Source organism: Petromyzon marinus, unplaced genomic scaffold (assembly GCF_048934315.1).
Source record: "Petromyzon marinus isolate PM22_M1 ecotype Great Lakes invasive population unplaced genomic scaffold, UKy_Petmar_22M1.pri1.0 PM_G_Scaffold_21, whole genome shotgun sequence".
NCBI lineage: Eukaryota > Metazoa > Chordata > Hyperoartia > Petromyzontiformes > Petromyzontidae > Petromyzon > Petromyzon marinus.
Window position 1 is genome coordinate 192,501 of NW_027422773.1, and position 2,500 is coordinate 195,000.

Here is a 2,500-nt window from a genome sequence, read left to right on the forward strand (position 1 = left end):
ACCAAGGGAACTATCACGGTTGTATTGCCTAGTCTGGAGTATATATGCGTTATCTGTAAACAACACATGGGCAAAGCATCCGAACTTGTTGCACATTTTAACATCAAACACAGAGACATTCCTCTGACCGATCGATTGCCTGTCATGCCCCCAAATGTGGGGGAATAAAGTTAACTGAGGAAAGCTTACCAATGGTCTGTGAATGTTGCCAGGCACGCTTTGCGACTCTAAGTGGCCTTGCGCAGCACAAGAGGCATGCTCACCCAGTCACCCGTAATGAGGAAAGGATTAAAGATGGTATAAAGGGTACCTCGCAGAGAGGGGTACACCGTAGCTGCTGGTCTTTGAAGGAAGTAGAACAGCTGGCCCTTCTAGAGTTGCAGTTTCAGGGGAAAAAGAATATCAATAAGATCATTGCTGAAGCGCTTGGGACTAAGACCAACAAGCAAGTCTCTGACAAGAGACGGGACCTAAGTAAAAAGACAGGGGCCCCCATGTCAGACAGCTTACATTTTTCTTCTAGGCCTCTTGAGACATTGTCTCCCCCACCAAATGTAACAACGGGGACTTCATCCATACTCGCTCAAGCAGCTGAGCGGCTTACGAATGAGAATTCTGGGACCCTGGAAAAGCCTGCAATGGAGGCAATAAAGGCTTGGCTTAACGGCGAGGGCCAACATGATGCCCTCGTAGAAACTGCCACAGCATTGATGCTTTGTCCGATGAGATTGGTGAAAAACAAAGGTAAACGTTCAAAACCCGAGAACGACATTATTAAACCCAGGATATTACCCACACGATCTTGGATGAAGAAGAGAGCGGAAAAACGAGGAAGCTTCATGAAGCACCAGAAGCTCTTCTTTAAGAACCGCTCTCTTCTTGCGTCCTTAGTCCTGGATGGCACTGAACGTCATGAATGCCGAATCCCGAACGCAGATGTATATCGTTTTTACTGCGAAAAATGGGAGAAGGTGTTGCCATTCAATGGCCTGGGCCAATTTAAGTCATCAGGTGTTGCAAATAACGAATACTTTGAGCCCCTAATTTCGGTGGAGGAAGTTCAGACTGCCATACGGGCCATTAAACCAACGTCAGCAGCTGGGCCAGATGGCCTAACAAGGGCTGCAATCTGTGCTGCCGACCCCGAGGGTCGGACACTGACAGCCCTATTTAATGCATGGATGATTACAGGAATTATTCCCAAAGAGTTGAAAAAGAATAGGACGATTCTTATTCCTAAGGTTATGGACGATGAAAAGCTGAAAGAATTGGGGAACTGGAGACCAATAACGATTGGTTCAATGATTCTGAGATTATTTTCCAGAATAATGACTGCACGTCTTGCTCGTGCTTGTCCTTTAAACCCAAGGCAGCGTGGTTTTATAGCGGCATCTGGCTGCTCTGAAAATCTTAAGGTGCTACAGGACCTTATGAGACACGCTAAGAAATTGCACAGGCCGTTGGCTGTCATGTTCATCGACATAGCGAAAGCTTTTGACTCGGTTTCGCATGCTCATATTTTATGGGTGTTAAGGCACAACAAAGTAGATGAACACGTGGTGGGCATCATCCAGAACGCCTACGATCGGTGTACGACCTCGTTCAAAAGCAATGGCGAGTCGACTCGAGAAATTAGCATACGTGTTGGTGTCAAACAGGGTGACCCCATGTCACCCCTGCTCTTCAATCTTGCCATGGACCCTTTGATATGCACCCTAGAGTCACACGGAGTTGGGTACTCCATTGATACCGACCACGTGACAGCTCTTGCGTTTGCTGATGATTTGGTGTTGGTGAGCGAATCTTGGGTTGGTATGGCCGCCAATCTAGCGATCTTGGAATCATTTTGTGGGCTATCGGGATTGGAGGTTCAGGCCAGAAAGTGCCAGGGCTTCATGATAAGCCCAACCAAAGATTCATATACGGTGAACAACTGCGACCCATGGACTATCAAAAATAAAGATGTCCATATGATCCAACCTGATGAATCAACGAAATACCTTGGTCTGAAAATTGGCCCTTGGACTGGCACTATACAGCCTGATCTACATTGTCAGCTAAAGACATGGATCTCGAAAATCGATGAGGCGCCTCTGAAGCCAACTCAGAAGGTTGAACTACTCAATGCCTATGCCCTACCCAGATTGTTATATCCTGCAGACCACTCGGACTGCAAGCAATCAACTCTCCGTGGGTTGGACCAAGAGATTAGAAAGGCGGTAAAAGGATGGCTCCACCTTCCCGCTTCAACTTGTGATGGACTGTTATATGCCAGAGCCCGAGACGGAGGCCTTGCCATCTTGAAACTGGAAAAAACAATCCCTTCGGTTCAAGTTAGAAGGCTGCAACGTATAGCAAACTCGTCCGATGCTATCACCCGTAATATTGTGTCCTCGCAGGGTATGGAGGAAGAATACCGTAATTTGCAGGGGGTGACAGTGATGCAATCCCAACATTCGTTCTCAGGGACTCGGTGTCAAAAGAACCTGTATATCCGAGA